The sequence below is a fragment of the Dermochelys coriacea genome, chromosome 1, assembly GCF_009764565.3.
Source record: "Dermochelys coriacea isolate rDerCor1 chromosome 1, rDerCor1.pri.v4, whole genome shotgun sequence".
Lineage (NCBI taxonomy): Eukaryota > Metazoa > Chordata > Testudines > Dermochelyidae > Dermochelys > Dermochelys coriacea.
Window position 1 is genome coordinate 144,633,589 of NC_050068.2, and position 23,192 is coordinate 144,656,780.

The window sequence follows — 23,192 nt, forward strand, 5'->3', positions numbered from 1 at the left end:
GGGTGGTATGTAATTGTCTCAGGTCTCTAGGTGGGGGCTTGAGCCAGTTTTGCATTGTGTTATTGAAACGGAACCCCTAGATACTGAACCCGGCCCTTGTTGCTGCCAACTCTGAAGGGCAGAAGGGTTATATTTATAATAATTTCCCCCTGTATAATGATTATTTTAATTCCATTTGTTTTGATGCTCATTTTCCCCCTATTAATACTGTGGGGACCAACTCTCTACTGCCAATTACTGTTTCAAACTGGATGACCTCAGAATCTGTGACTAACACCTTTTAACCTAATAGGAATAATGTTGTCATAATTAAACTAAGAAAGAAGAAGCATGAATTTGAATGGGAGTGTTTTGGCTTTAACACAAAAGTTCTGTCATGTTAGATTCTTTTAGATACTCTGTATTTATGACACTACAAGATACATTCCTTGATAAAAGGAAAATTTCTTTAAGGGCAACAGTAGTTATCTCATCTTGACCCCCCCAAAAAATAAGGGAGATCTGATTCTAGAACAATAGCAGAAATAGAAATGAGGACATATAATTGGCTCCCAAACTGTCTGATTGGCTTTAAATCTCAGCAGTGTGCCCTTAGAAGATTAAGTACCAAATCCTATTGCATAATTCTTTACCAGAATCACCTTATCATTCAATTAATTCATGGTATGAGAGATAATTTAAAATGAATTTCTTTTTCAGTTTGTGCAAAATGCCAGAGAAAAGAAATGACAATGACCTTGAAAATCATGTTAGTGACTCAGGCTAAGTTAGAAAATGAGTATTTTCATTACTCTCTATATAGGACCAAATATAAAGGGATTTTAAGATTATTGTCTGGAAAATATCAAAGAATGCAATTATGTTATTGTGTTTTATGTACACCCAATCACTGCAGAAACACACATAAAATAATCTGAATAACTATTAGGAAAAATAGTTAACTATAATAGTTAAAAGTTAGTATAGAATTCAGCAGAGGTGAAACAAATAGGGATATATAAATTCTAAAGAAATATAGAATTTATAGAAAACTGTGCCTTCCTGTGGGTTATTTGTAACACCTTACATAGTTCTGCAAAAGGAATTATATTTCTTTATTAAATGAAAGCCTATAGGATGGTTAGAAATCTATAGAAAGTTTATCATTTTTTCTACATCTTTTGCATAAATGCAACTGCCCTATGTTCAGAAAAAATGTATAGCTACAATTTAAGAGAGAATATTTGAAAGCATTTGTCTGGCTATACCGAAAGATGGACAGGAGAGACATTGGTTTAATCAGGCCGCAACTTTATTATTAGATGTCTGGGACTACCCGGCAGATAAACATGTACAGTGCAGGTAATTCCATAATTAACTGGGGGGCTTTTACCAGCTGTCCTTCTTTTTCCATCCAGGTTCCTCCAGGAAATCCACTGTTGGGCTTCAGGAAGCGGCGAAGGCTGAGGGATGTACTGGCCACCGCTTCCCACAGCCCCATTGGCCAATGGGAGTTGCGATTGGCTGAACCTGTGGATGTGGCAGGTAAACAAACTGGCCCTACCCGCCAGGGGGTTTACCCTGCTGGGCCGTGTGCCAAAGGTTGCCAATCCCTGCCATATACAATACCAGGATGTGAAATTACTGCCCCTCATATTGTCCCCAGGAATTTGGCCACCTCCCTGTTCACATACCTGCTGGCCTTGTACAAAAGGGATGGTTAAGGCACAGGGCTTCCCCTTTTAAATCCCTCATTCCTGGGGGATGAGTCAGGGACCATGCTGACACTTTTGCAGCAGTTTTTCATCTCCCCCCCCCAGCCCCCAAACCATCAAGAACGGTTCCCTTCATTCAGCTCTCCACCCCCACTTAAAGGTGCAGGGTGGTCATTTTTAAAAAATTCCAAATCTCTTTACAATTCACTTGGACCAGATTCTGAGTCCCTTACATGGAGTGCACCTTGCTACACAAGCATTCAGTGGAGTTACTCATAGATAAAGTGTTATTAATCATGGAATCACAGATATGCAGGTTTGGAAGGGACCTCAAGAAGTCCAGTCCCCTGCAGTGAGGCAGGACTAAATAAACGTAGACCATCCCTGACAGGTGTTTATCCAATGTGTTCTTAAAAACCTCCAATGATGGCAATTCCACAACCTCCTATTTAAATGCTTGACTACCCTTATGGTTAGAAAGATTTTCTTAATATCTAACCTAAATCTCTCTTCCTCAGATTACACCCATTATTTCTTGTCCTACCTTCAGTGGACATGGAGAATAATCCCCCCTCCTCTTTTTAACAGCTCTTAACATATTTTAAGACTGTTATCAGGTTCCCCTTCAATCTCCTTTTCTCAAGATTAAAGTGCCCAATTTTTTTCAACTTTCCTCATCGATCAGGTTTTATAAATTATGAATAAAGGTATCAGAATGTGGCCTTATGTTTGCTCCCTTTTTAACATTACTTTTCACAAATGTTAGTGCAAAGAAAGTTTTGCTTATACAAATGTTCTTGGATGGAACACCTAAAGTCCACATCCAGCATTAATTTATTCAGGAAATTGTTTGTAATAAAAAATTTGATCAATGGAAAGTTTTGGGGCCAGATACTGCAAAGATTCATGTATTTTCCTACTTTACTACCTTGAGTAGTTGAATGGATTCAGCTGATTTTGTTTTCAGAGGAACTACTCTTGGTAGCAAAGTCATGTGTAAGTCTTTGCAGAGTCAGTGCCTTATTCTTTATCACCCTTCATTCACCCTCTTTTTCTGTTCAATGCATACTACAGTAAGTTGAGACCAAATTACATGCAATTTGGCACAAATGTGGGCCTAGGAAACAAAATGAATCTTCAAATTAATGTTTTCATTGTGTGATTAAAAAAAAGACTTTGTCTCTTTAGCCTCAAGATATTCTAGATGTCATTTCAATAACTCTCCATGATGGCTATTTGTAGGAAGATCTTGGAAAGGTGACATGCACTAGGAAAAAGTTAAGCTGCCTGGTTGCGGCTGGCTGTTGATTGTAATCAGGGAAGACTACTAATTGATTATTAATTATGATTATCCTTTATGATTTCTATTACCATAGCACCTAGGATCCTTTGTCATGACTTAGCTATGGTCTGCACCCCCATCGTGCTAGGCACTGTACAAACAGAACAAAAACTCATTCCCTGGCCCAAGGAGCTCGTATTCTTCTTTTGACATTACTGAGTTTTATCTTTGGCTGGAGAGAGGCACTACAGAAAGGAATTGTGATCACTAACGTCCAGTCATTCACAATCTACTTACCTGTGATTTATATTATTAAAATAAAGAATTGGCATCTATGGGTACGTGGTGGGGCGGCTGCCCCACACAGGGAGGAAGGGTTAAAGCAGGCCAGAGGGAACCTGTGCAGAACCCTCCAATTAGAGGAGGGCTCATTAAGTGAGCCAATCGGGAGGTGGCTTGTTGCAGCAGCCAATCAGGGCCAGCAGGGGCCATATATAAAGGGCTGCTCAACAGCACAGAGGGTAGTTTCTCCTGGCCTGCTAGGGAGAAAGATTGGCTGTCTGGAACACCATGGCTAGAGCAGTGCTGGGCAGGGTAGCAGAGCAGAAGGAGCTTCTGGCTGACCGCTGCCAGACTGAGGCCCTGGAGGAAGGGCAGTTAAGGTACTAGGGCTGCCCGCACTCGCCCTGAGGGAAATGGCCAACACAGACCATTTGGGGAGAGATAGCTCAGTGGTTTGAGCATTGGCCTGCTAAACCCAGGGTTGTGACTTCAAGCCTTGAGGGTGCCATTTAGGGGTCTGGGGAAAAAATTGAGCAGGGAGTTGTACTTGATGACCTCCCGAGGTCCCTTCCAACCGTGATATTCTATGATTCAGTTTGCCCCTGAGGCAAGGAACTAGACTGGTGACTACAGCAGGCCACTGAGGTGAGTGGCTGGATTGTAGACTGCCAGTTCCCCCAGAATGGGGGGAGACAGCAGAGTTGGGTACTGCTGAAGAGTGGTGCCCAGAAGAGGATGCTGCAAGGAGTGACATGGGTCACAGAGTGGTGGAGACAGCGAAGCAGGAGTAACAGCAAGCAACATCACCGGAGGAGGGCGCCCTATGGAAGGACTTGAGTTAACTCCAAAAGACCAGCAGGAGGTGCCGCGGTGGTGAGTCCGCTCCATCGCAGTGTAGATGTAAGAAGGAAAACTCAAAGTGGCAGCACTACATCTTGCAAGCAATGTTCCAGCGAGAACAGTTTACCCATTTCCCTATTTATTATCTTTGCACAACCCCAGATTGTTTCTTATCTTCTGGTTATAATTTCTTGTCAAAGTGAGGGCCAAGTTCTGAAAAGCACTGAGTGCCCTTAGGGCCCTTTGACTTAATAAGAGGAAGTTTTAGTAGGATTTGGCTGATAGTCATATCTGTCTTTCATTCCAGAGTTAAAGAGCTTAAATCACTCTTTGATGATCCTTGCATTAAAATTACTACTTCTTTGTTTTTCATTTACTGGAAGTACAGACTGATTCTTACTATTATTCTAAAGCAAAAATACAAATAATATTTAATTTCAAACATTTCACATGTTAAAAAAAAGCTAGAAAATCAGTAGTTCAGCTAGCTAAAATATGTATAAAAACCAATTTAAAAAGATTTATTCATTTAAATGGTTAAGTTAAATACAACTGTTTAGTCCTTATTTTGACCTCAGCCCTTATCTTAGGGTGCATAAACCCATACATTCTAGGCTTCAAGGACTTTCCCAGGGAGGACAAAACATTTATAAAGTAGAAGTGATAATACATAACTAGAGCTGGTCAAAAAATGGAATGAATCTTTAGTAAAAATTAGGTGGCAATTTTTTCTTTTTCTTGAATAATGATTCTTTACAACAATGGCTCTTGGAGAAACTTCTCACCCTCCTAGCGGCAAGTGGTATTCTTTTTTATATTAAAATTTTCTAAACTGTTTAACTGAATGTGGTATTTATATACTGTATTAAAAGCACTGAAAGTGGAAGACCTTTTCTACCTTTTTTTTTTTTTCTATCTGCAGTACAAATGCAATATATGGACGACAGCAGTGCAAATGTCCCATCCTCATCTTGCCGATATGCTTAGATTCTGTTATGTGGGGACTAACTCTAGGGCTGAAAGGGCAGTTCAGACTCCAGGTTTATTCACTCCTTCATGTCTCTGCTGAGACTGCCAACAAAGGTGACAATTAGTGTCATTTAAGCTCTCCTGTCTCCAGGTGCAATAATTTATGGCTGTGTATTTATACATGCCCTACTGTCATTAGCCAGTTAATCTAAATTTAAAGCTACACTCATAACAATGAACCCAAATTCCACATTTGCACTTGTCTGTGGTTGTACTATGTAGCTCCTCAGACCCTTTCATAACAGATTTTTTTTTCTCTCTCTCTTTTTTTAATACAATTAAAAAGAATTTTTTAGATGGACACTTGGCATTAAAATAAGTTCAAGGAGTGATAATTATGTGACAAACAATTAAATTCAGTTTTGCAGAAGATATTTGTATAATTCTCCTGAATATATATTAATTATTGTTACCATATTACTGTAGTGCCAGGAGGCACCAATCAGCCCCATAGTACTAGATGTTGCAGAAAGACACAGAAGATGACACAGTCCTGCTCTGAGAAGCTTACAGCAGAAGGCTTCAGTCCACCATTCTGATCCATGAAGGCTGATCCTTAGGCCTGCATGAAATCTAGTGAATTAATTGTCACATTCCCTGCTAGTCCTTTCTATGACTGAACAAAGAAACTAATTCTCCTGTGCTATCAACTTACCACCTCAGAACGATTAATTCACTTTAAAAAAAATTCAAAATGTATTTTACATGTTAATATAAAACCATAAATATAGTAGCCTAGCTGCCACACTTGAAAGACTGCTTTTGCCTATGATATTTTTTCCAAACTGCTTTCCCTTTGGAATTTGATGTCGTCTGACGTCTCAATTGCCACTTTTCTCAAATTCTCTACCTACCTCCCTTTCTTATTCACTTTGCACAATGAAAATCACGTATTAAGAAATTACAGTGGTGCTTTACAGTCAAGTGTTAACTATGACTTGATCTATTGGCATTTGCCTTACCTGTCAGGAAAAACTGATATTAAACATCTGCCTTGCTTCCACCCAAACTAAAAAAACCTTAAATCTTTGTATGTACAACACAGAGGTGCAGCATCCATGCCAATCAATATGACTCTCTTATTTACAACACAAGAAGCTGAATGTGAGGCCTTCATTTGCAGTCAAGATGCAAAGGTGGGGTTGTTTGCATGTTAGCCAGCACTGGATATAAACTAAGCAGTTTCTCTTTTTAACCTGTTTGATGGAGAACAAATAATTATACAAGCAAACTTATTCTAGGGCAGTGTTTCCCAAACTTGGGATGCCACTTGTTCAGGAAAAGCCCCTGGTGGGCCAGGCCGGTTTGTTTACCTGCCACAACCTCAGGTTTGGCCGATCGCAGCTCCCACTGCCCGAGGGACGTACTGGCTGCCACTTCCTGCAGCCCCCATTGGCCTGGATGGCGAACCGTGGCTAGTGGGAGCCACAATCGGCCAAACCTGTGGACGCGGCAGGTAAACAAACCGGCCCAGCCCACCAGGGACTTTCGATGAACAAGTGGAGTCCCAAATTTGGGAAACACTGTTCTAGGGCATATTCAGTAGCTTACAATGGTCACAACTACAAAGTGAATATTCTTTACTCACTGTTGTGCAGATATTCTTGGAAAAAATACCTTTATTAAAATGATTGTGCCCTCCTGTATTAGGAAAGCATTGCAACATCCAGATATATCTTCTTTTTTAAAGGAACTGGGGCCAGCTCTTCAGACAGTCTAAGTCATCAAGCGCTGTTGAACTCATTGAATCAATGGAGCTATACCAATTTATACTAGCAGAGAATCAGTGTTGTAGTTTGGTGAAAACCATCCTCCAATTTTGACAATGATTCTAAATTTCACTAATGGTTAAGTAAAAATGACAAAAATGAAATAATTAGTAGAGGTTTCTTTGGTCACTATTTAAGTGCTCTTGAGATTTTGCCACTGTTTTCCAGCTTACTCATTTGCCTCTAACCCCAAAATGAAAGTCTCCAAGTTGGTCCTTAGGACCTTCTTAGATCTCCAGATGAATTATACTTCATGAAGGCTTCTCCAAAACCAATAACCTACAAAGGCAGCTACTGCCTGGAGAGACTTCCTATTCTTCCATGCATCCACCATCATTGATTGCACTATAAGATGACCTATTAAAGGCCTGATTGAAGTCAATTGCAGTCTTTCAATTTACTCAAATGAGTTTGAATCTGGCCCTAAGACTTAGTAAGAGTAAAATACACTGACATCCATGTATAGGCTGAAAAATAGATGCTGGGCTGAATAGGTGCAGAAAAAGTGTTGTATTCTTGAGGAAGCAGGGAGTCTCAGGTTTCAGTAAGGGTTTTTATTTAACTGTTATATTAGCTTGATGAATGCTACTGGATTCATTGTTTTACTCAAAGTCCTTAAACTCAGTCTGTCTCCTTGTTTCTCTCTAACCCACTTCCTGTTTGATACCCACAGGGTCCACAAGATGGCATTATGTCACAAAAAGGCAGGAGATATTTATATCAGCAACTGTGTGAGTGATGGTTGCTTTTAGAAAGCTACAAAAATAACTAAAGAATCTATTAATTAAAGATTTGGGAGGAAATGGATAGCAGGCTCAGATATTTAATTTGTGAAAGAAAGCAATGACATTCAAAGTTAAACTATAGGTTCAGATACATTTAACCAAAACTTTTAGGATCTTATCTGAACCTTTCTGAATTTACACATTCTTTAAGATTGTCCATTTTGAAATGTATTAAGGGTTAATCATAAAGGAGGAGAGAAGGAGCTATAGCGGTTGTTACTGATGAAAAGGTTACCCAGTTATTATAATCTTACATGATAATTACCATTTACCTCTTAGTTACCGAGCAGATAAATTGTAATTACTGCCACTCCAAGGTAACATTTTATCTTTGTGACAAATAAATAATGCAATCAGTATGGAGGCAGCATGATTTATTCCTGAACTGGGCTCTTTCAGCATCCATCCCATCTCAGCTACCAATAGTGTGCATATCCAGGTCTGTCACTATCTGTTGTAAACATGCTGGTTTGTGATATGACAGGAAGGAGTATAATGCCAGAACACATTACAGTATGACTGGTTGCACACTATTTAGCTTTCCTAGGTGATGTGCTAAGGTTCAGTGTTTTGAAGAAGGCAAATATTAATTTAAGTGGTTGTCAATGATGAAAAATGAAAGCAAAAGCATAAAAGCTTGGCTGAACAATACTGCATAAAGACAAAATCAGCAGCAAGCACTGTCACTTTGAAATGCAGGGTAATTGGGTTTATTTAGAATATTTGCTTAATGGTGTATTTTCATTTCTATTTCCAAAGTCATATGACTATATCTAGACACTTATTAGTACAAATTTCCACCAGACACACACAATTTCTATGTTGATCCAAATATAACGTGGATTATTTATTCCAGGCATATTTCCAAAAGACTATGGTGAATGATTGTTGGCCAGTTAATCAGGTCCCTTTATAACAATTACTTTAATTGTCGCTCAGGGCAAGAAATTGAGAATCATAGCCAGTTCTGAAACCCCTAGCAGTGGGGGATTACTTAGGTTGGGCAGGAGATGCTTGCCACTTACATCCTCTTCTCCTGACTCACAGCATGTCAATTATCCATTGACCTGGAAAATGGAAAGCCTGAGATTTCACCTGAACTCGAGTCTTCTGCATCATGGAATGATGCACTGCTACTACAGTATTAAAAGATGATAAACAATTTTCAATCCTTGCTGCATTTCTTTACTGAGTGCAGATGTATGAATAGATCAAACCTTGCAAACAGCAGACTTCTATTTTTAAAATGTACTCCAAGAAATAAAAGTGTGCTGTTTGGTCCTACCATAGAATTCAAACTTGGAATGGGGTTAAATAGGAAGTAATAAATTGATCTCAATTTAACTTTTAAATGAGGAACACCTCTTGTTCTGCATGTCATTTGACACTGGATAAACCCTAATTCAACCATCATAATACCATCTCTGTCTGACCATATAGTTCATAGAATTTAATATCATAAAGAACCATTAGATCATCTAGTCTGACCACCTGCATCTCAGGCCATTAAACTTCACCATTACCCCTGAACTGAGCCCAATAACTTGAGTTTGACTAAAGCATATCTTCCAGAAAGGTATCCATTCTTGATTTGCAGACATCAAGAAATGGAGACTTCATCACTTCCTTGGTCATTGGTTCCAATGGTTAATCTCCTTCACTGTTAAAAAGCAGTGAGTAATTTAAATGTGTCTAGCTTCAGCTTCCATTCATTACTTCTTGTTACACCTTTCTCTGTTAGGTGAAAGAGCCCTTGAAGCTACTTATACACTGTAATCAAGTCACCTCTCAAACTTCTTTTTTATTGGCTAAACAGAATCAACTCTTTATGTCTCTGACTACCAGGCATTTTATCTGTTTGTTTGGTTTTTTTTTTTTTTTTTTTTTTTTTTTTTTTGCTATGTACAACTGTCACATCAATCTTTCTGTGTCATAGTGGTATCACTAAGTTTCATGAGACATTCATTTATTTATTTGACAGGCATTACCATGCTGTCACACCTTGTTCTGGTCAAACAAAGCACTGCAGGTGCTCTCTGCCTTAGTTTGAAAGAGTGGTAACCTGTCTATAGCAGGGCGGCTCATGCCATAAGCTCATCATCAGTCATTAAACAGTTAATAAGAAACTCTGAGTTTGGCTATGTGTGCCTTTTAAACAAACATAAAAGGCAACTGCTTGGTTGCAGCATTTTAACCCAAGGCTCAGTCCTGGTTCTTGGCTAGCGCTAAGGAGCTCCTCTCCTGTCCCAGCCACACCGTGCACTGCCCATGAGTTAACTTAACTGGCCTGCTGGGTATCACTTGGTCAAAGTCTCTTCCTGGGCCTTCTCAGCCTCTGGAGGACTAAATCTTGTTGGTGTCTAGTCTTAGGCCTGGTCTACACTGGGGGGGGGGGGGGTAGAGCGGCATGAGCTAAGTCAGTCTATGTTACGCAAGTTCAGCTACGAAAATAGTGTAGCTGAAGTTGACGTAATTAGAGCTACTTACTGTGTCTTCACTCTGGTAGGTCGACTGCTGCCGCTCCCCCATTGACTCCGCCTTTGCTACTCACTCCGGTGGAGTACCAGTGTTGACTGGAGAGCACTCAGCAATCGATTTATCATGTCTTCACTAGATGTGATAAATCAACCCCTGGTGGATTGATCACTCCAGAGGTAAGTGTAGACATGCCTTTATTAGGGTTTTCTTAAGCAAGAGTGTGTCAGGATGCTGACGCCTCCAGCAGGGGGCAGAGAAGACTTGATAGACCCTGTCTCACTATTATTGATGCATGGAATATAAATGGAATGCAAAGTCAGCAGGCAAGATTTATTGCTAGCGTAACTCCATAGAAACAGTGGCGTTACACCAGGTATGAATTTGACCTATTCTGTGTACATCCATTGAGCATGTGGATACCATTCTTTTTGTATTTTGCACCAAACTTCCATAAGATCTGAAGGAGACTTTAAAAACACTCAAAATCAAAGCTTACAATTTCACTTCTTCTCATTGAAATTCAGATCAGCCCCTAGCCAGGAGGATGCTGTGCACCTGAAATGAGTGCTTTTGACATAAAAAACACCTTTCTGAACTCATGCCAAATATAGCACTTGTTGTGTAAAGAAATCCAATTAACAAAATAAGATAAGAGTTGGCATGGAAACACCTGACAGTATCTCCACTTGCCCTTGGCTATCTATAAAGCACATGATCTACCTTTGGATATTCACAAGTGCTCACATGGGGCAAGTGGCATTTTAACGTGACTTCTACATGGAGAGCCCTGAGTGTCTGACATTTGGAAAGTGTGTTGACTTAGCAGTCATATAACTTTCCCCATTTCTGGTTTATTCTCATTGAAAGAACAGTTTTGAAAATGGCTTTCCCAGCAGTGTAGGAACAGAATGGGATACAGTGAGTTCAGTGAATGGATCAAACTCCTGTCATCTCAAGGTTTGCATAAAAGTACCTGAATTTCATTGAAGAGGTTTTGCTATCTCTGCGATTAGCACTCCAGCACAAAGGCACAGGCATGTGACATATCACAAAACATTTTGGCTTCAAGCAAAATGGAAAATATTTAGTCAAACCTCAAAAGAACAGTATTTTTACAGATCAAGTCATACTGTGATGCTGGAAAAACAGGTGCCAGCTCTCATCAAGGCTGTAGGCATCAGCTAAGCAATGACTAATTCATTGCTGGAAACAACACCAGCTCACCTGTATGTTAATGTTGTTCAAGATGGGTGTTAAACTTGTAAGAATGTGTTTAATGTTTAGACTCTATAAAATGCTTGTCAATTGCCGCATGCATTAATCTCACTTGTAATATCTGTATTCCATCTTATAGATAATATATATGTTTTGCTTTATAATTGTAGAGCTTCCTGCTCTGAACTTGTGAACCTCGGCAGGAAAAATGGTTGCCCCGCCTATTCAGATGAACTATCAAGAGTAAATGGGTGATGTTTTAACATCACACAACAAAGGCTGGTTTAATGGCCTTCTTACGCCCTTGAAAGAGTTCTCTGTGAGAAAGCAGGTCCCATCAACTTGAATTCTGGAAGAGAGAAATAAAGTTAGCTGACATGGAGAGTTTTCATCTTTTTGCTTACAAGGGCTGGAGCTAAAAAGCAAAAACAGAGATCCCCAGGGTCAACCTGGGTTAGCCCTAAAAAGACATTCACTACTGACAGATTACTACATCTTTGTAACATTCTGGAACTATAGACTAAAGTCATTATGTATATATGTTGCCTGCTTTAACCTAAAAATAACTTTGTCATTTCTTTTCCTACTTAATAAATATGTAATTAATTTACTATAGGATTGGTCACTAGCATTGTCTTTGATGTGAGATTGAAGGTATAAATCAATCTGGGGAAAGTGACTGGTCTCTTTAGATTGGGAGCAACATGAATATTTTGTGTTTTTTGGTGTCGGTGTATCACTAGGTCCAGATTTCTGGGTGGCAAAACATTCTGGAATGTTTAAGAGGAATGGCTGGTGCATGAATCCCCCCTTCCTCCTGAGGCCCTGCCCCCTCGCTCATAGGAGACACCCTCCCCCCCATGTGCCCGGAGGTGCTAAGGGCACTGATATCTCGAGGCTAAAGTTTCTCATCTTACCAAGAGATCCTCCTGCAGAGGTGTATCCTTATGCCTGTGTGAAGTCAAAGGGACTGCATGTCTTTGCAGATCACATTGTAGGTTTCAACCTCAAATAACAAAAGATATCTTTAGTTAATAGCCTATGGAAGGGGCTTCCATTTATTAATAGAATACTGATAACAGGCCTCAAATACTATACTTCATAAATATAAAGCTCTTTTTTGTACAATAGTTTCTATGTTTAATTTTTAAGTTATTTTGTTCATATATTTGCTTGGTGGACAATGTTAGATTAAGGTGTATTTTTGGTATCAGATAAAACATGCCTCATTTTCAATATTAAAATAAATTATTTTTTACAATTTGGTATACTTTTTCCAGTTTATCCTTAAAATCAACTGTTATTTTGTTTGAAAGTTCTAATACTGCTGTGCTATTTTATATTTTCAGAAAGGTACCAATTTTGTTCTATTTCTACTGCTTTAATAGACCATTGTAGTTAATTATATATTCTGATGTCTCTTGTTAACTGCAAAGGACATTGACAATTCCTTTAGCTACTACATTCACTGATTTTTTTTTTTTAAAAAGACAAGGATGATGAATATATTTGATTTATACTTTTCCTGTGTGATGATGCTTCATTTAGATTATTGAAATCTATACTTGAAGTCACTATGAGTACTATATTTGTTTCTGCTTCTGATTCCTTTAATTCACTAGAAGAAGAAATAAAATACATTAATAAATAATATGAGAGTTGTTTGGCATATAGCTAAAAATTTTGTAATTTCTGAACAGACTTTTCTCCTTCTCCAAAGGTACAAATTAGGCTTTTAATGATGCATGAAGATGAATCCCAATTGTAAATGCACAAGATGTCTGTAATATTTTAGGGAACAAATAATTAGCATTTTGGAAATGTGCGTTCATCTCACACAAGCAATCTGGTTCTCCTCCTCCTTCCTGTTTTGAAGGCAATAGCCTGTGTTACATCAGCCATCTGCAGTTCCATAGACAGGTGCAGGGTCAGCCTCACAGCTCCAAGCCTGGAGTTCAGAGAGAGATGAAAAATTTGCTAAGCAACTAAGGAAAATTTCCAAAGTCATTAAAAACCAAAACGAAAAAGACAATCATTAATCCACAAATAAATTGATATTTTGTTTTAGTTTTTGCTGCAGTTCTCTGAATGTGACTCTATCCATATGTGTATACTTTTAAAGCTCCAAGAGAGCGGCAGCAAAATATATATTAGAAACCTTAAATGGGGGAAAAAAGAAAAAAAGAAAAAGCTTTTGTGTTCGGAGTTTTACTTCCTCGTTGGTTTAGTATTTGGAATTGCCTTAGAGTTCAACAGACAATTCTAACCTATGGAATGCTGTTGGAATTATTATTATTTATGCAAAGTATTACCTTGACACTAATTTAATCATGAATTCCTTTATGAAATCAAAAGGCCAAACAGTATTTATACAATTGCTCTATATGTGTCTAAAAAGCCTAAATAATAAGCAATTTTCTACATACAAAGAACAACAAAACATTTATAAGCATCTGATCAAGATATTTACAAATGTGCTAAACCCAGGGGAGGTTAGATCAATATTGGTCAGCTCCAATGTGGTTAGACAGGTATTAGAAATTAATCCTTTAAAAGTTTACTTTTCATACCCTTTAGCAAACAAGTGATGTTGTTGCCACTTACTGACTGCAGCTAAAAGGCAATTTGAGACTGCTCACCCTATTTCCAGTCTTCATCCAAATAAGATTTATAACCTCCTTATTCCCCGAGGCCTTTCCTCCCCTCCATCTTGCTGACCAATGGTTTTTCCATACACCTGGATTCACATAAGCTTTACTTTCAAATAACACTTATTTATGGGGTGGAAAAGTTCATGTCAGCTCCTTTTAAGACAGATTTTTTTTGTTTTATTTAAAACCATCTTCAGTCACCCTTATCAGTTACACTAAAGGCTTGTCTATCTGGAATAAATCACCTAGGGAAATTGTGAAATCTCTGTCATTGGAGATTTTTAAGAGCAGGTTAGTCAAACTCCTGTCAGGGATGGTCTAGATAATACTTAGTCCTGTCTTAAGTGCAGGGGACTGGACTAGAAGACCTCTCGAGGTTCCTTCTGTTGTTAGACATTTGGCTGTGTGTGTTCCCTCTGCATGCCATCCCAGCTCTATGCAGATATTTGGCACAGCAGACCTCGAGCAAACCCCAATGATTACAAGATCCATTAAGGTATGAAGGCCTCCAGCCAGATTTATTGTCGATGAACCACTGTACTAGTATCCAGCAGACTCTACTGGAATATTAAGATATATATGCCCATGACAAAGGATACAGCTCAGTGTATGGCAGGACTTTCCATTCCCCACTTGGCTGGCCAAAGAACCTCCCTCTGAGATATCTTTTTATACACTGAAACAAATATGTTACGTATTACAGTTCTGATGTATCTAGGTGCCACCCTCTGACATATTTGGATGCCACCCTTTGCCTTGTACCTCTATCCATCATGCTATTATCCTGACCTTATCTTTGGGATGGGTCAGTGTGTTCCCATTACCTTTGGAGAATGTGCTGGTATCAAGGTGTTCTGGTACCACCCTTCCGGAATGCGTGCATATTCTTATACCTACTTATAGCACTACTTAGGAATGTGTGTTTCTGCAATATCCGCCCTGTTATTACCAGATTCTGTGAGCTGGGACTGCCTCTTGGCTCACAACTGAACTTTGCTTAATGGCAGCAAAGCTTTGACCACTACTTTAGTTCAGGCCTCATGCCAGGCCTCTGTTACAAGGGCTTATGTTTCAGGCTCTCTTCCTACTACACCTTCCAGGCCCACATTTCTATGATTCTACATATGAAAGCTGCTCCAGAATAAAGTAGGAAATGAATTTAAAGTGGCAGAGCTGTTCCAAAATAACTCCATTGTGTAGACAAGTCCCAAGAAAATACTCTGACTGCATCACCAATTTCTCCTCCTTGCAGGAAACTGATCTGCAAGCCCTCAATAGCTACTAGCATTTGGCCAAGGAGCAACAATATAGTTAAACAATATTCAGTTTTCATATTATTTGATTCATTCGTTCTTGAGCAGTTGCATCTGTATAGTTGAAATACATTTTGTTTAATACTCAAATTATACTGTGTGATGTAAAATCAGACCCACCTTTAAAACTCACTTCAACTGTTGATGCAATGAAATTTCCTTTTGTCTCACACTGCAAAAGCTGAAGCAAAAACTGCTAAGTATTTTGAAGAGATGAGTACACTTCCATAATATGAAAGCCAGATGTAGTAATTATTCAAGTTGTTTTTTTCTATTATACCTATATGGTGTATGCAATATATTTGAACAAATACATAGTTTCTATATTTGTTGTTCTCTCTAGGTATACTCAGTTTTGGTTTGTTTTATTAGAAAATTGCCGAAACAATGAGCCAACCCATTTACTCTGTTAGAACTAGTTTACAGTCACACTGTCATACATGGTGAATTCATTACCTTTGTCTATGCTGTAACAGGATGTACCAAAAGAATGAAAGCAGTACTTAAATCATTAGGAAAACCATTAATCTCTTTTTTTCTATTTAAGGTAATAACATTAATCATGGATGAAGAAATTTAGTAATCATAGAACCATAATATGCAATCCCCATAGGAGCTCTGTTGTAATTTCCTAATTAAAATCATGGCACAATATTATAGACTAAATCTGAAATTACAGTGTGCTGTTTTAATAATCTTTTAACTCCCAAGCAATAGCACCACCTAACTAAGCACACTCTTCCTCTTGAGGCACAGTTTGAAAGGTTGATAGTGCCAGGTAAAAAAGGCAACATGGATTATAAAAGTGATAGAAACATAATGACTTTGGTGTAGGTCATTTCGTGGGGAACTAATGACCACGCAGAATGATCTTTTCCTGATGATTATTCATTTACCAGTAAATGCCACCTGCTTCAATTGTTATTGCTTAATCAATAAACAAGGATTGTAAAGCAGAGTTAGTAGTGAATGGAATATAGCAAAATATGTAGCCAAGGGAGTCACAGAACACACACAAAATACATTTGAGAGCTTTATAGATTCATAGATACTAAGGTCAGAAGGGACCATTCTGATCATCTAGTCCGACCTCCTGCACAGCGCAGGCCACAGAATCTCACTCACCCACTCCTATGAAAAACCTCACACATGTCTGAGCTATTGAAGTCCTTAAATCATGGTTCAAAGACTTCAAGGAGCAGAGAAGCCTCCCTCAAGTCAACCATTCCCCATGCTACAGAGGAAGGCGAAAAACCTCCAGGGCCTCTCCAATCTGCCCTGGAGGAAAATTCCTTCCCGACCCCAAATATGGCCATCAGCTAAACCCTGAGCATATGGGCAAGATTCACCAGCCAGATACCCAGGAAAGAATTTTCTATAGTAACTCAGATCCCATCCATCTAATATCCCATCTCAGGGGATTTGGCCTATTTACCCTGAATATTTAAAGATCAATTACTTACCAAAATCCCATTATCCCATCATACCATCTCCTCCATAAACTTATCGAGTAGAATCTTAAAACCAGATAGATCTTTTGCCCCCACTGCTTCCCTTGGAAGGCTATTCCAAAACTTCACTCCTCTGATGGTTAAAAACCTTCGTCTGATTTCAAGAATAAACTTCCTGGTAGCCAGTTTATACCCATTTGTTCTTGTGTCCACATTGGTGCTGAGCTGAAGTAATTCCTCTCCCTCTCCTATATTTATCCCTCTGATATATTTATAGAGAGCAATCATATCTCCCCTCAACCTTCTTTTAGTTAGGTTAAACAAGCCAAGCTCCTTAAGTCTCCTTTCATAAGACAAGTTTTCCATTCCTCTGATCATCCTAGTAGCCCTTCTCTGTACCTGCTCCAGTTTGAATTCATCCTTTTTAAACATGGGAGACCAGAACTGCACACAGTATTCTAGGTGAGGTCTCACCAGTGCCTTGTATAACGGTAATAAAACCTCCTTATCCCTACTGGAAATGCCTCTCCTGATGCATCCCAAAACCGCATTAGCTTTTTTCACAGCCATATCACAATGGCAGCTCATAGTCATCCTATGATCAACCAATACTCCAAGGTCCTTCTCCTCTTCCGTTACTTCTAATTGATGCGTACCCAATTTATAGCTAAAATTCTTGTTATTAATCCCTAAATGCATAACCTTACACTTCTCACTATTAAATTTCATCCTATTACTATTACTCCAGTTTACAAGGTAATCCAGATCCTCATGTATAATATCCCGATCCTTCTCTGAATTGGCAATACCTCCCAGCTTTGTATCATCTGCAAACTTTATTAGCACACTCCCACTTTTTGTGCCAAGGTCAGTAATAAAAAGATTAAATAAGATTGGTCCCAAAACCGATCCCTGAGGAACTCCACTGGTAACCTCCCTCCAACCTGACAGTTCGCCTTTCAGTAGGACCCGTTGCAGTCTCCCCTTTAACCAATTCCTTATCCACCTTTTGATGTTCATATTGATCCCCATCTTCTCCAATTTAACTAATAATTCCCCATGTGGCACGGTATCAAATGCCTTACTGAAATCTAGGTAAATTAGATCCACTGCATTTCCTTTATCTAAAAAGTCTGTTACTTTTTCAAAAAAGGAGATTAGGTTGGTGTGGCACGATTTACCTTTTGTAAAACCATGTTGTATTTTGTCCCATTTACCATTGACTTCAATGTCCTTAACTAATTTCTCCTTCAAAATTTTTTCCAGGACCTTGCATACTACAGATGTCAAACTAACTGGCCTGTAGTTACCTGGATCACATTTTTTTCCTTTCTTAAAAATAGAAACTATATTAGCAATTCTCCAATCATTCGGTACTATTCCTGAGTTTACAGATTCATTAAAAATTCTTGCTAATGGGCTTGCAATTTCAGGTGCCAATTCCTTTAATATTCTTGGATGAAGATTATCTGGGCCCCCTGATTTAGTCCCATTAAGCTGTTTCAGTTTCGCTTCGACCTCAGATATGGTAATATCTACCTCTATATCCTCCTTCCCATTTGTCATGCTACCATTATCCCCAAGATCCTCTTTAGCCTTATTAAAGACTGAGGCAAAGTATTTGTTTAGATATTGGGCCATGCCTAGATTATCTTTAACCTCCACTCCATCCTCAGTGTTAAGCGACCCCACTTCTTCCTTCTTAGTTTTCTTCTTATTTATATGGCTATAGAACCTTTTACTATTGGTTTTAATTCCCTTTGCAAGGTCCAACTCTACTCGACTTTTAGCCTGTCTCACTTGATCCCTACATGTTCTAACCTCAATTAGGTAGCTTTCCTTGCTGATCCCTCCTATCTTCCACTCCCTGTATGCTTTCTGCTTCTTCTTAATCACCTCTCTAAGATGCTTGCTTATCCAGCTTGGTCTACAACTCCTTCCTATGATTTTTTTCCCCTTTCTTGGGATACAGGCTTCCAATAGAATCTTCAGTTTTGATTTAAAGTAATCCCAGGCCTCCTCTCCCTTTAGATCCATAAGTTCTTCAGTCCAATCCACTTCCCTAACTAATTTCCTTAATTTTTGAAAGTCAGCCCTTTTGAAATCAAAAACCTTAGTTGCAGATTTATTTTTGTTAATCCTTCCATTTAGTTTGAACTGAATTAGCTCATGATCACTTGAGCCAAGATTGTCCCCTACAACCATTTCTTCTATGAGGTCCTCGCTACTCACCAAAATTAAATCTAAAATGGCATCCCCTCTAGTCGGTTCAGCAACTACTTGATGAAGGAATCCATCAGCTATCGCATCTAGGAAAATCTGAGCCCTATTATTATTACTAGCACTGGTCCTCCAGTCTATATCTGGGAAGTTAAAGTCTCCCATGATCATGCAGTTTCCATTAGTATTTACTTTATTAAAGACATTAAAAAGGGCTTTATCCATATCCAAATTAGATCCCGGAAGTCTATAGCACACCTCAAGCACTATCGTAGGAGAGGCTTTACTAGTTTTCTTCCCCAATGTAATTTTTGCCCAGACGGACTCTGTCTTATCCATTGCATCGCTTCTTATTTCTTTACATTCTACCTCATCATTGATATACAATGCTACTCCACCCCCTTTACCTTTGTTTCTGTCTTTCCTAAAGAGCACATACCCTTCAATACCTGTAGTCCAGTCATGACTACTATTCCACCATTTTTCTGTTATCCCTATAATATCTGGTTTCACTTCCTGCACCAGTAGCTCTAGTTCCTCCATTTTGTTACCTAGACTCCTCGCATTGGTGTACAAACATCTTAATTTTTGCTGTTTGGACTCACTCACATTTTGTACCCTATTAGGCACAGTCATTCTACAGCCAGTATAACCTATTAGACTAGTATCCACACCACCCTCGCTCCTTATATACATTCTCCTACCCACGGCTGTATCCTTTCTTACTTCATCTTCTTCCCTCTCAATGCTAAAATCTGGCGTGGAGATTTTCTGGACATCTCCCATCCATCTCCCCCCAGTTCCTAGTTTAAAGCTCTCTTTATCAGTTGTGCCAGCCTCGATCCTAGAAATCTATTTCCTTCCCTACTCAGATGAAGTCCATCCCGAGAGAACTGACCTCTGTCTGTGAATGCCTCCCAGTGGCCATACATCCCAAAGCCCTCCTTATAGCACCACTGCCTAAGCCATCTGTTGACAGTCATAATCTTGTCACACCTTTGTTGCCCTTCTCTAGGAACAGGAAGGATCCCGCTAAAGATCACCTGAGCCTCAATTTCCTTAAGCGTCTTCCCCAGCCTAGCATTGTCTCCCTTAATACTTTCCAGCGAGAATCTAGCCGTATCATTTGTTCCCACATGAAGGATAATTAGGGGATTCTTTCCCGCTCCCTTGAGGATCCTTTTCAACCTCAGGTCTACATCCCGTATCTTAGCACCCGGAAGACAGCACACCCTTCTATTCTCAGTATCAGCTCTAGTTACAGTCCCGTCTATTCTTCTCAATAAAGAGTCCCCGATCACATAGACCTGCCTTTTCCTGGTGACAGTGCTATTCTCCAGTCTCTCCCCTCTTCCCTCTGGCTGCAAGTTCTTTCCATTCCTATTTTCCCTTACAATCTTATTCAACCCATCCTGTATCCTCCTGGGGCTCATATTTGGTGTAGTCTCCCTTGACTCTTCCCCTTTTTCTATAGGACTAGCCTCTCTTCTCTTCTTCCTTACCCTTCCACCTTCAACAAGTACCTGCTGAGCCCCTTCTTCATTTTCCAACTCTGCAAACCTGTTCCTAAGCTCTATTTCTCCTTCACTAGCCCGTCTTTTTCTCTGCCTGGTTCTTTGAGTCGCATGTTTCCACTGACCACTTTCCTCATCCAGTCTCTCTTCAAAATTCCCCAGCCCTGCTTCCATCTGTGAGTCTGAGCTTTTCTCTTCAGATACCTCATATCTTTGCTCCATCATCTGCTCAAACCTCTTCCTAAACTCAACCAGACTTTCCACCTGCATCTCCAAACCTCGGATCTTTTCCTCCATCAGCTCTATCAGACGGCATTTCATGCAGAAAAAACTCTTACCGGTTCCCCCCTCCAAGATCATGTACATACCACAGCTTCCACGTCCAGTCATCCTCAATGTGTCTTCTACTACAGGAGTCACTCCCACAGCTGCCTCTGTATCTGTCATCGCCTTCCCACCTAAATTCTGTTAATCTGGGAAACACAAGCCACACCAAAAAGACCCCCCCCCCAGCAAAAGCAAACCCCAAACAAGCACCACAATACAAACTCCCCTTGCAAACTCCCACTCAAACTCCCCTGTTTAGAGCTCTGTTTGCTAGCTCCTGTGCCGCTGCAGCTGTCTGTGACATATCCCATGTTCTTCTCTGATTCAGCCTGAAATGACATGGTCATAGGTGTTCAGCAACCATCTGGGAGGGTTATGGAATTGAGCACTCCTGCAAACTGACTTCAGTGGGATGGGTGAACAATTCTGTGCTAGCTTAGAGTCCAAGCTCCCTGAAATACAGATTATTTTTAAAATTTATTTTTATCATTTGAGGGTGAAAATCACCCTCCAGCACAATGTCTATACACCACATAATTCCCACTAAAAACCTTGGATGCTGGGAGTTGGATTAACAAAGGGACTTAAATTCTTAACTGCCACTCTAGTCTCTTAAATCCACCATTGGCATTCACAAAATGGCCACTCAGTTGCTGCCTAAATTTGGATTTCTGACCATGTATAAACCTGCACAAAATAGCAGGAGGAAAAGATGGTGCCCCCCTCCCTTATAACCTTTAACCCAATGTTTAGAGCATGCAGAATGTCTGAGACCCAGGGTCAAGCCTCTGCAGATTTTCTGTCAGCTTTTTGCTTTTCCAAAATTACAGGGAGTCCTTTTTTTGATGCCACGAGTGTATTTATTGTACTTTTCTCCAGCCAAAATTTTGGTCCACTGTAGGGAGATCGTAGTTGGTTTTGCTTTGCCTCAGATCATATGCATTGCTTAAGTACTATGCTAGTTTTATAGGATTCATCTGAGATCTTTACAGCAGAAAAATATTTTAATATGAAACTGTGTAATACTTTAGAAGTTTTTGTATGGAGGAGGTTTAAGGGAGTTCTCCCTTAATGTATGGCACTTTACTATTGTCCATCATTTACTCAGGAGGCATTTTCTCACAACCCTCTTGTGACTGTTGTCTCTCCAGTATGCTTTGGGTCACTGAGTCCAAAGACATATTTTGATGAGACTGATCTATTCCCCAGGTTACCCTGCAGTTTCAGAGTTGTCACTAGAATCAGAAATTCTCTGTCAATTAGTATATTAACAGTAGCCTCCCTGATGGCTTTGTCCTTTTTAGAGCTGAAAATTCAGATTAAATTTGAATGTACAACATGCAGCTTTCTGATGTTTTAGTGAGAGAGGGAAGATGAATCCAAGCTTACTGCTTTCCACCACTTGCAGTGAAGCCTTAGCCCCTTGAATGCTAATCTATGTTCTGGAATATATTGAGCTTTTTTTCATGTAGAGCCTTCGCAGGTGCTGACACTTCATTTTCATAAAAATAAAATGTTGAGTCACATGAGGATTTGTGAAACAAACAGTAATGATTAATACACATCTCAATAACACAGAAGACAGGAATTTTGTGAGGTCTACTGATGTGTGTACTATTGTGCCATTGTGTTCAGCCTGCAGTGGCTTGAGGAATATCAAACAGACTAAAACTGTTGACTTAAAGACAGTAAATGGGAATCCAGTCAGAAACATTGAATTCACTGAGTAATGTATGTGCTGCAGTTACAGCAATCTATCAGTTGCAGTGTTAGGTTGAGGTTTGATAAACAGTACCCGTAATATTGCATGGATTTAGGGATTGAAAATATTACCTTATTTAGAAACATTGAATTCAATCTGGAAGCATGTGTGCTCTGATGGCATTGTTTCAAGCCTAGGGGCTTGCAGAGTTGAGGCCTTCAGAGATCTGTGAAAAGTAGCAGCAAAAGTGTGGATTTAGAGGACCACATCGCCAGCTGACATAAATTGGCAGAATTATGTTGATTTACACCAGCATAATATGTCCTAAATATTACAGTAGTGAATCCAGTAATAAAATCTTTTTGACACACAGGCTGGGTAATTATTAGCTGATCAATACAAAGGAATTGGGTTGACTGTCTTTTAGAGAGACAAATTAAAAACTAGAATCTCTGTCACCAGATGAACCCTCATCTTTCTTGTAATATAATAGTCTTGGGGCTAAGGCTTAGCTCCCCCAATTCCTCTGACTTCTTAAAACATATTTTCAATGGAAAAGGAACAGTAGATTTTTAAACTACAAGCTATACTTAATGCAGTATCATTCTCTGGCAATTTCCATTCTCCTTTTGTCTTCCTC

General features: G+C 39.4%; 1 long non-coding RNA gene across 2 annotated transcripts in view; it reads right to left on the reverse strand.

The window, feature by feature from the left end:
• Positions 1–12,417: 12,417 nt before the first annotated feature.
• The window catches only part of LOC119841092, a 31,386-nt gene continuing 20,611 nt past the window's right edge, over positions 12,418–23,192 (reverse strand). For both annotated transcript variants that reach the window (XR_006277942.1, XR_006277943.1), the window contains exons 2-5: positions 22,684–22,778; positions 15,459–15,618; positions 14,625–14,701; positions 12,418–13,351 (exon numbers count right to left, since the gene is read on the reverse strand). This is a non-coding gene — a long non-coding RNA (uncharacterized LOC119841092). The remainder of the gene's footprint in view (positions 13,352–14,624; positions 14,702–15,458; positions 15,619–22,683; positions 22,779–23,192) is intronic.